At 50.9% G+C, this 10,659-nt stretch overlaps 1 long non-coding RNA gene across 1 annotated transcript; it reads right to left on the bottom strand.

Moving 5' to 3' along the window:
• Positions 1-330: 330 nt before the first annotated feature.
• Positions 331-6,767, bottom strand: LOC115467828. Its single transcript, XR_003941763.1, has 3 exons — positions 6,756-6,767; positions 3,683-3,686; positions 331-443 (listed from the first exon to the last, which is right to left on the bottom strand). It is a non-coding gene; the product is annotated as an uncharacterized LOC115467828 (long non-coding RNA).
• Between the last annotated feature and the right edge of the window lie 3,892 nt (positions 6,768-10,659).

Below are 10,659 nucleotides of genomic sequence, written 5' to 3'. Positions count from 1 at the left end.
TGACCGTCTCGACTCCCCTCCCGCTGTCAACCCTCCCCCTTTGTTCTGTTTCTGATGTCCTGCACGTTGTACGTGCAGGACGTCAGACTCACAGAAACAGAACGAAGCCTTCGCGGGAAGAAGAGGACCTCGGCTGGCAGGGGTTGGGGTCCCCCGCCAGCAAAGTAGCCCACGGCGACGACGGTGGTGGTGGGGGAGGGTTGGCGGCTGGAGGGGGATCGAGAGGGTCATCGGCAGGGGGGTCCAGGGCCAAATCTATGGGGGCCCAGGCCCCCGTGGCCCCACGTAGCTACGTCATTGGTCTGAATCATATCACCCCTCTTTCTCCTCTCCTCCAGGGTTTATATGTTCAGGTCATAAAGTCTCTCCTCGTACCTCTTGCTACTCAAAGCCCATACCATTTTCATTGCTTGTCTTTGAACCGCTTCAAGTCTTTTTACATCCTTAGCAAGATACGGCCTCCAAAACGGAACACGATACTCCAAGTGGGGCCTCACCAACGACGAACAGGAAAGGCTAAAGAGGAGGGAGGAATAGTTTAGCCTAGAAACAGAGCAGAAATGATTCAACCAGTGGCTTAGGAAGGGGGGGCGGGGGGGGGGGGGGGGGCGGTCCGCCCTGGGTGCACGCTGCTGGGGGGTGTCGGCTCCGCGCTGGTGCACTGCCCTCTCTGCCCCGGAACAGGTTACTTCCTGTTCCAGGACAGAGAGAGCAGTGAACCAGCGCGGAGTCGACACACCCCAGCAACGTGCAGTCGGGGCGGATCGGCCCTCCCGCCCGTCCCTCGCCGCAGGTATGCGCTCCGGGGGGGGAGGTATGCGCTCCAGGGGGGTGCGCTCCAGCGGGAGGAGGGTGCGCCGTGCTGCACTCGGGGGGGGGGTGCGCAGCGGCGGCCCACCCCGGGTGTCAGTTCCCCTCGCTACGGCTCTGGATTCAACGAATAAAATAAAAAAGTGGGCAATACAGCACATAGTTCATGGAATTCATGTGTATGGGGAGTGTTTTTGATTTAGAGGGAAGGGTGAGACAGTGACCAAAAGAAAACAAAATTAGGGTCAGGATAGAGAATGGAGTGAAGTGCATATCTCTGCATAAATTTGCTATGACAAAGTCATACAATAATTTTCCAGGGGTTGTCTCTTACTAGGGAAACAAGTAATTTGTGCATCTTGTCATGCATGAAAGACAGGGTAGTTCTGTGCACGGTGACTTAAACTTAAGAATTGAAGCCATCTGGGGCGGAAAATAGGGCTCAATATACTGTTAGATGCACCAGAGCTGCCTGTGCCTAAAGTGGGAATCAAACTCAGTTCCCCAGGACCAAAGTCCACCACCACCCTAACCACTAGGCCACTCCTCCACATCTTTCCTTTCTATCCCTACCACCCAAGATGTTTCACATCTCCCTTTCCCCATCCTAGCCCCCCCCAACAAGGTATCCAATATATCCCTGCTTCCCTAACCCTATCTCCCCTCCCCTAGGCGTTCCTCCTTTAAAGATAGGCAGTTGGAAGCATGGTCATGGGTGGGGGGAGGGAGATGCTGGACACCATGGGGAGGAGGTGTAGGAAAGGAGAGAACTAGGCACTTTGTTGGTGGTGAGGTAGAGAAGGGGAGATGCTAGCTTATGGGGTGTAGGAAAGTGAAAATCCTGGCCATGGAGGAAGACCTATGAAGAGAGGCTGAGAAGGCTAGGGCTTTTCAGCTTGGAGAAGAGACGGCTGAGGGGAGATATGATAGAAGTGTATAAAATAATGAGTGGAATGGATCGGGTGGATGTGAAGCGACTGTTCACGCTATCCAAAAATACTAGGACTAGAGGGCATGAGTTGAAGCTACAGTGTGGTAAATTTAAAACGAATCGGAGAAAATTTTTCTTCACCCAACGTGTAATTAGACTCTGGAATTCGTTGCCGGAGAACGTGGTACGGGCGGTTAGCTTGACGGAGTTTAAAAAGGGGTTAGATAGATTCCTAAAGGACAAGTCCATAGACCGCTATTAAATGGACTTGGAAAAATTCCGCATTTTTAGGTATAACTTGTCTGGAATGTTTTTACGTTTGGGGAGCGTGCCAGGTGCCCTTGACCTGGATTGGCCACTGTCGGTGACAGGATGCTGGGCTAGATGGACCTTTGGTCTTTCCCAGTATGGCACTACTTATGTACTTATGTACTTATGCCCTCCCCCCCCCACCACCTTGGTAGTGGGACACGTGGCTGAAAGTTGGCCAAGGGTATCAGATACCCTTGGACCAGCCCCAGAAGGTGGGAAGAGGGGAAAGTGGGGAGGAGATAGGGATCCCTTTCTAAGAATGTAGTGTGGTGAAAGGGGCAGCTCCTGTTCTTTCCCGCTGCCCCCCCCCCCTTTTTTTAATTATTTATTTATACATTTTCATTAAATAACAAGCTATTACACTTGACAGGTAATTCAGAAAGGAAAATGTTTTACAATAACACCACTTTAGAAGTAAACAATAATAATTTCTTCTTGAGACCTCAAACTTAAGGGGGAGCGTAAGGAAAAAGAAGACTTCTTAAATCAATAATATCTGTCCCAGAGGAAATATGCTTAACACACTTTCCCGGTCCCGTCAAATCATTTTATACCATCATACTGGGAGATGACGTTAGCCAACTTTTTTCACAGTTATAAACTCTTTCAATTGTTCCGGTTGAAAAAAGATGTATTTTAAACCCGTGTATTTGATGACACATTTACACAGGTAGTTCAGATAAAAAGAAGCTCCCAGTTTTACCACTTCAGCTCTCATAGAAAGAAAAAGTTTTCTCCTTTCTTGCGTTTGCTTGGTTATATCTGGGTACATCCAAACTCTTTTCCCCCGGAACAAGACATGCATCTTTCTAAAATACATACGCTTTACTGCTTCTAGGTCTTGTTGAAAGACCCTATTAAAGTCATTCTTTTAGAATCCACAGTTAGAGAAGTTTCTAATATCTCAGATATATTTAATTCTTCCTCTCGTACCTCTGATGGTAATGCTTGAAGGGGATCATCCACTGGTTTTTTTTAGTGTGTCCCGCTGCCCCTTTAAAGACATGGGGTAAGCAAGCAATGACCCTATTTCACAGTACTAATGCTGCTAGTCCTTGAGCCCCCGAGAAAGTGACCCTGAGATGGAAGAGAAGCCACTGTTTTTTTCAGCCTGGCAGCTCAGTGCCAAAATCAGTCCTGGCAGGGACTTGTAAGCATGGAAATGATCTTGTGCTAGGCTGTGTTTGCAGATAAATAGTCTGTTTAGCAGCCCTATCACTTTTGTCCAGTTTGGTTCAGGTGTATGTGAGCCATGGACTAGGAGTGGCTTTAATTAAACATTTATATTGCGTATATTCTGTAATTAAAGGTCTGTTCACACCAGATAAGGTAGGGTACGAGAGAGGAAGCAGTTTCCTTCTGAATAAACTCCGATCAGATCAGCAGGAGCACATGAATCCTAGATCTTTGCAAGAGAAGTCATAAGAGTTCCCAAATGTAGACAGCCTCACGCTTTTATCACTGTCTACAGACTATTGACTTTGGCTCCCGATAGTAACTTAGTAACCTAGTAGATGATGGCAGAAAAAGACCTGCATGGTCCATCCAGTCTGCCCAACAAGATAAACTCATATGTGCTACTTTTTGTGTATACTTTGCCTTGATTTGTACCTGTCCTTTTCAGGGCACAGCACTATCACCGCCTCCCAACCACCAGCCCCACCTCCCACCACCGGCTCTGGCACAGACCGTATAAGTCTGCCCAGCACTATCCCCGCCTCCCAACCACCGGCTCTGGCACAGACTGTATAAGTCTGCCCAGCACTATCCCCGCCTCCCAACCACCAGCCCCACCTCCCACCACTGGCTCTGGCACAGACCGTATAAGTCTGCCCAGCACTGTTCCCGCCTCCCAACCACCAGCCCCGCCTCCCCACCACCGGCTCTGGCACAGACCGTATAAGTCTGTCCAGCACTATCCCCGCTTCCCAACCACCAGCCCCACCTCCCACCACCGGCTCTGGCACAGACCGTATAAGTCTGCCCAGCACTGTTCCCGCCTCCCAACCACCAGCCCTGCCTCCCACCACCAGCTCTGCCACCCAATCTCGGCTAAGCTCCTGAGCTTCCCTGTCCTTTTGCAACTTGGCATCTAAAGGGAGGCTGCGGCTAACCTATTGGGGCAGGAGTCAGCTGGCCGGATAGGGGAATATTGTGGTTTTCCAATGGAAGCTAGGCCAGGGGAGAAATATTTCTTCGATGTTGATGGGGCTGATGAAGAGTGTTTGAAGGTCAGAGTTAGACAGAGATGTGCTCTACGGTACGGACAGGAACTGGCACAGGCCGTAAACTCAGTTTGTGGCGCTGTCTGCATGCCATAATTTAATTAACGCAGAAAGGCGAATGAATTATTAAATTGTAAGCTGATTCCAGTGAAGGAAAGTCGTATTTGGACATCTGCATTTAGTTCATCCCTGTCCAGAGTCATGCAAATGTCTTATTTTAGGCTTAATGGCTTTGCGATATTTCTGTGTGTATTTTATCTATATGCTCTACTTTGAAGCCCGTGCCTCCACTCTGATTTTGTCATGGTGGACCCTGACCAAGGTCAGGCAAAAGATGGAGAGCGGAGCAGCTGCCCCGGAGTGCGCTTCATGGGGCGGAAGCATTTTCCCAGACAGCACCAACTGAAAACTACCCCCTCCCCAACATCGTCAAGAGCTCCGGCCAGTAGAGGTTGGACTGATGTTGAAGTGATGAGGGAATGGGGGAGTCTGAAGTTGCAGGAGCAGTGACAGCACAGTGTGGAGAAGGGACGGAGGACAGGTTTGGGATGTTGAGTGAGCAGGGCTGGTGTTACACGTGCAGGGATCCAGGGCATATGCTAGAAAGGGGGCTCCAGAACCCATCTTCAGGCTATTGAGGCAGGCTCGGTATGCCCTGTGACAAGGGGGCCCAAGGCAATTGCCCTGCTTGCCACCCCCCCTAACTCCGGCCCTTGAGTGAGAACAGTGCACTCATGACAGGCTCAATGCGGCTTACATATTATATACAGGTACTTATTTGTACCTGGGGCAATGGAGGGTTAAGTGACTTGCCCAGAGTCACAAGGAGCTGCCTGTACCTGCAGTGGGAATCGAACCCAGTTCCCCAGGACCAAAGTCCACCACACTAACCACTAGGCCACTCCTCCACTAGCAACATTCCATGTAGAAGCCTGCCCTTGCAGCCACGCAGGCTTCTGTTTCTGTGAGTCTGACGTCCTGCACGTACGTGCAGGATGTCAGACTCACAGAAACAGAAGCCTGCGCGGCCGTGTTGCTGATCTGCAAGGGCAGGCTTCTACACGGAATGTTGCTAGTGGAATAGCAACATTAACATTCCATGTAGAATCTCAAATAGTAGCAACAGAATCTCAATAGTAGCAACATTCCATCTAGAATCTCCAATAGTAGCAACATTCCATGCTGTTGTTACATTTGTACCCCGCGCTTTCCCACTCATAGCAGGCTCAATGCGGCTTACATGTTATATACAGGTACTTATTTGTACCTGGGGCAATGGAGGGTTAAGTGGGAATCAAACTCAGTTCCCCAGGATCAAAGTCCACTGCACTAACCACTAGGCCACTCCTCCATGCAGTTCGGCAAATTTGGATTTGGATTGAGCTACACATTTGCAGAAGTAGGCTCAAGGCAATTTATATTCAGACACAGCAGTTATTTTCAAGCTCACGTTTGTACCTGAGGTAAATTGGAGGTTAAATGAGTTGCCCAAGATCACAAGCAGTAGGATATGACCTCTGGCTTCCCTGGTTCACAGCCAGCTGCTTTAATCATTAGGCTACTCCTTCCACCTCCCAGTAACAACCATGTGCCCTCTCCCCCTGATACTGCCAGAGGTGGCCTACGGCAGCGGTAGTGATGGGGGGGAGGCAACACTGTCACATGGCTAGTGGTGGAGCTGGATCGTCCATTTAACAGGGTTCCCCCCCATTACCACTGCCACAGGGTCACTATTACATTGGGTACTTTTGAGCGAGACCATGAGATAAGGGGAGGGTTAGGGACGGCAGTGGTGGCGGCTCACAGAAACCGGTGCTGAGCAGGGGCGTAGCTAGGTGGGGCCACGGGGGCATGGGCCCCCACAGATTTAGCCCTGGCCCACTCTACTTTTGACCCCCCGCCGACCCTCCCCTGCCACTTTCGGCTCCCCCTCCCACCGTCGCCGACCCTCCCCTGCCGCCAGGTACCTTAGCTGGCGGGGGTTGGGGACCCCCGCCAGCAAAGGTACCTGGCGGCGACAGGGGAGGGTCGGCGGCGGGAGGGTGGAGTCTAAAGTGGCGGGGGAGGGTCGGCAGCAGGCTAAACTGTGCCCCCGTACCTCGGGTTCTGGACCCCCCCTCCCGCCGAGGTCTGGCTATGCCCCTGGTGCTGAGGTGGTAAAACATTTTGGCTGCTGTCAGAGGAGATCTTCAGCTGGCATGACTTGGGGATCCACGCCTGGTCAGGTATTTATATTTTGCCTTTGGTGGAGCGAGGGCAAAGAGTGGGGGGGAAGACATAGTTGGTAAGAATTTCATGCCCACCCACTGTGGGCTCAAGCCCACTCATAATTAGCCATCTGGCCACTGTTCTGTGCGTGTTCTTGACGAAGGAGCGAGGGTGAGGGCAGCTTTGTTCCTGGCTTTCCTTGCATATGTCACCTCTCGAGAAGTTTGCGCCACGAAAGGTCATAGACCGAACGGAAGCAGTATTAGGACAGTTTTCAAAGGAATCTGGCAATCAAATCGAAACAGTTACCCACCCGGGTAAATTCCTCAGACTGAAAACTTTCTTCCACTTAATATGCACATGGACCATTGGTAGCATTGGGCTTCTCCAGCCCAGACTTTCAAAGGGAAACTATTAATATGACAAGTGACGCCACCCGAAAGGCACAGAAACAGAAACTCTCCCTGTCTCCCCCGGTTTTCCCATTGGCTAGATCTTATCCACAGTCTTTGCCGCTAGTGACACTGGAAACAGGCAGGGCAGGTTCATGTACTGGGGGGTGGGGGGGGGGGGTGGAATAGGAGAACTGCAAATAGAGGTTGGGAAGAGTAGAGATGGGGGGTACGTAGGGTGTGAAGGGGTAGATGCTGTGAGAGTGTAGCTATGGGGGGTGTATATGTGAGGGTAGATGAGGGAGTTTGGGGAGTAGGTGTAGGTTGTGGGAGCTAGTTACGGGAATGGATTTAGAAGCTGAGGGTATTGTAGGGTAGTTTGGGGGGGGTTGTGGGTATTTGTGGGGGTCTGTATGGGTCCTAAGCCCTGGTTATTTTAAGAACCTAGCAATTCCTCTTTCTGCTGCTGAAAGGCGCTCTCATGCCTCCCTCATTGCATCCTGTGGCCTGATCCTAGTTGATAGCAGGAGAGACTAGACATACTACTACTACTATAAATCATTTCTATAGCGCTACCGGTCGTACGCAGCGCTTCACAATTGAACATGAAGAAAAGACAGTCCCTGCCCAAAAGAGCTTACAATCTAAATCAGGACAGACAGACAGGACCAATAAGGGATAAGGGAAGGACAGACAGAAGGACAAATAGGGAAAGGGACTATTGAAGAGAGGAAGACAAGATAAAGGTTACGAGCAAGTGACAAGTTAGGAGTCAAAAGCAGCATCAAACAGGTAGGCCTTGAGCCCGGATTTGAAAGCGGCCAGGGATGGAGCTTGACGTAAAGGCTCAGGGAGTCTATTCCAGGCATAAGGTGCGGCAAGATAAAAGGAACGGAGTCTGGAGTTAGCGATGGATGGAGGAGGGTACAACTAGAAGAGATTTGCCTAGTGAACGGAGTTCCTGGGAAGGAGTCTAGGGAGAGATGAGGGTGGAGAGGTAGTGAGGGGCAGCAGAGTGAATGCACTTATAGGTCAACAAGAGGAGCTTGAACTGTATACGGAAACGGATAGGGAGCCAGTGAAGTGACTTCAGAAGAGGGCTGATGTGGGCATAGCGACTTTGGCGAAATATTAATCGTGCAGCAGAATTTTGAACAGATTGAAGAGGAGAGAGATGGCTGAGTGGAAGACCGGTGAGAGGCAAGTTGCAGTAGTCCAAGCGAGAGGTGATGAGAGTGTGGATGAGGGTTCTGGTAGCGTGCTCAGAAAGGAGAGGGCAAATTTTGGCGATATTATAGAGGAAGAAACGACAGGTTTTAGCAATCTGTTGGATATGTGCAGAGAAGGAGAGGGAGGAGTCGAAGATGGCCCCAAGGTTACGAGCAGATGAGACAGGGAGAATGAGTGTGTTGTCAACAGAAATAGTGACAGCATGGACTGGGTACCCTCTAACCCCCATATTCTGCTGACAGCTCCTTCCCTGACTTGCTCAAAGCTGTTTGAACTATACCTGGAACCACAGAGTGTATGATAAAAATCTATGGAGCACCATGCAGAGCAAACAACTTATCTCAGCTGTGAACCACATGGTCGGGGGAGGAGTTAAAAATGTGTAGGCCCAATGTATTGCTAGCTGCGCTCTCGTGTCAGCTGGGATTGGATGGCTGCAGGGTGAAGGGGGTCAATGGCAAACACTGGGCCGCAGATATAAGACACTCATTATATCAATGCTGTCTGCACTGAAGGTGGGAGTGGTGGCTGGTAGCTTCCCCTCATTTCCAATCCTGAGATCACCCCAGATAGGACAGGATGGGGAAGGGGGAGTGCAGTACCCTGTGCTGAAAATCCAGTGCGTTTTGTCAAGCAAAAAACGTGCTGGTACTCAAATGCTAGGCCACTCTTCAGGGGTGGGGTGGTCACTGAGGGATCCACCCAGTGGCGTTCCTAGCCTGGATGGCACCCGGGGCGGATCGCCGATGTGCCCCCCTACGAAATGACACCTCCCCCCCACGGCAAAATGACCCCCCCCGGGTGCACGCCACTGGGGGGGGGGGTGCCGCGGCGCGCGCCTGTCGGCTCCGAAACGTTTGCTAACTTTGCTCGTTCGCTACAGCTCCCTCTGCCCTGGAACAGGAAGTAACCTGTTCCGGGGCAGAGAGAGCTGCAGCGAACGAGCGAAGATACCAAACTTGGAGCCAGGCGCGCGCCGCAGCACCCCCCCCCAAGCGGCATGCAACCGGGGCGGACCGCCCCCACCCCTTGGTACGCCACTGGATCCACCCCACAATAGCCAGGCCCCTTGCAACCAGTCACAGAATCTATGACAAGGCAGGATTGGTTTGTAGAGCCTGAGATCTTTCATTGAAACTTGGGGGTCCGTGGGTCAATTTTAGCAGACAACAGAAAAGGTGCTGGTACTCAGTACCCCCAAGTACCCCCTCAAAAAAAGCCCTGTGAAAATCTCATCTTAAAAATTGCTTTTCCTTGCCATCTGTGAGGGTCCTGTGATCAGGGCTGCTGTGGCCTCTGATGCTGGGTACGTTTGAACACCGGTGAGGGAAGTAATGTCCATTTCAAGAAGGCAAATCAGGTGAAAGCGTTAAGCAATGTTCCTTCCCTTTGATGCCTTAAAAAAAGGACTCTTTGCCTCTGTAAAAAAACAAGGCAGAGAGGATTTAGACAAAAAAATAAACAAAGCAATTTGCTTGGTGTGCCTCTGAGTATCAAAGGCAAAGATAGAAACGGATCTTGACAAAGAATACGGCTGGCAAAACTCCAGTGAATAATATTGACCTACAGTAGCAATGGAACGTACAATTTCTTACCAAAAAAGAAGGTCAGTGTCCTACTGGAAGCATTCTGGTACAGGGTTTGACGTTTCTTTCATGAATAATCTTCTCGTTTCAGCCTGAGATGTTTTTATTGGACTGATGGAATACATTTGTGACCAGCTTCTAAGAGCTACGCTGCCTTTACCAGACCAGCATAAATCTTTGAAGCTTATCACGATTGTGCAAAAGGCTGTCACCTAAAGGCTGCTTGTTGGCCTTTATTTATACGTTATACAAGTGAACTTCCATTGCAAGCGCACTACGTTGTTCAAACGTGAGTGTTGAAGTTGTCTCTCGAGAGTAACAGAAGGTTGGAGGTAGTTTATCCAGAAGCCGGGCTAGGAGGTTTCCAAGAGTGTCACAGTGTGGGTGGGGCAGCAGCTTTCACCAGCACCGACCGACACTCCCTTTGCAGCATTCCAGAAATCATTTTTTTCTAAGGGAACACAACTGGTTACTACACTGCCCCTCCATCCTGTTATGGTCTCAAGCAGGGGCGTAGCCAGACCTCACGGTGGGAGGGGGCCAGAGCCCAAGGTGGGGGGGGGCACATTTTGGTCTGCCACCCCGCTGCCGCTCTCCCCACCCACCCCGCTGCCCTGCCACTCCCCACCCACTGCCGCAGCAAATACCTTGGCAGGGACAACGCTTCTTCAGCTGGCAGGGGTTGGGGACCCCTGCCAGCAAAACCAGGGGCCCACAGGAAATTTAGGGGGGCCCAGGCCTCCGTGGCCCCACATAGCTACGCCACTGGTCTCAAGAGCAGTACCGAAGTGTGCAACGATGCAGCAGCAGCAGCTAGAGGCTGACTGAATTTCGATTTTGGTGGTGAAACTGGCTTAATATCCGTGTTCAGCCTTATCATGGTTTTGGCCCAAAATGCTCGCGCATTTTCAGCTGGTACTGAAACTATGTGAATAGCCCCCACTCACTTCTGACTCTGCGAACTG

Source organism: Microcaecilia unicolor, chromosome 4 (genome assembly GCF_901765095.1).
Source record: "Microcaecilia unicolor chromosome 4, aMicUni1.1, whole genome shotgun sequence".
In the NCBI taxonomy this organism is placed as follows: Eukaryota; Metazoa; Chordata; class Amphibia; order Gymnophiona; family Siphonopidae; genus Microcaecilia; species Microcaecilia unicolor.
The sequence above is the reverse complement of the archived record's forward strand: the minus strand, read 5'-3'. Positions and strand labels throughout refer to the sequence as shown.